Source organism: Cynara cardunculus (assembly GCF_001531365.2).
Source record: "Cynara cardunculus var. scolymus isolate 2C chromosome LG 2, CcrdV1, whole genome shotgun sequence".
NCBI classification, from domain to species: domain Eukaryota; kingdom Viridiplantae; phylum Streptophyta; class Magnoliopsida; order Asterales; family Asteraceae; genus Cynara; species Cynara cardunculus.
Window position 1 is genome coordinate 69,474,029 of NC_037529.1, and position 769 is coordinate 69,474,797.

A 769-nucleotide genomic window follows, 5' to 3' on the forward strand; every position below is an offset into this window, starting at 1 on the left:
TAAGTTCCACCATCTATTTTGAAGGCATTCCTCTCGGACTTCACCATTGCACTATCTTATAGCTTTCCACCCATATCTCTATGTTGTGTCCGGACCGGGGATAGTGACACGATGGTGTTTTCAAAATATATGAATAAACAAATCTCTTTGTTAAAAATCACTCTCTCGAGTCGATTCTCATATCATTCGAGTTGGCGTGTTCTTGATAGTTCATCTCTGAATCTATCACACTTTGACACCTTTGAAGAGCGACCAACTCGTCGGGAGTTAAGTTTTGAAAAACACAAATGACAAGTCTTCTTGTCGGCAACTTTATCAAGTCTACCTCTTATGTCATCCGAGTTGACGTGCTTATTGATGGCTTATCTCTAAGTCCATCGCACTTTAACACTTTCAAGTGATCAACTCGTCAAGAAGTGTGCTTGGCTTTATAAAAACTCGAATGAAACAATGAAACGTCGTTTTCGAAAACACTTAGCTACTTTCGTTCGGTTTGAAAATCTCACATTTCCGTCTCACACCCAAGCTATAAAAGCTTAGCTACTCATAACGGAAAGTAAAAAATAAATGACGGAAAATAAAGATATAAACGTAAATTGCGTAAAATAAATAACGAGAAAATAAATGACGGAAATGTAAATGACGAGAAAATAAATGACGGAAATGTAAATGACGAGAAAATAAATGACGGGAATGTAAATGACTATAATGTAAATTGCGGAAAATAAATGACGAAATGTAAATTACGGAAAATAAAAGACGAGAATAT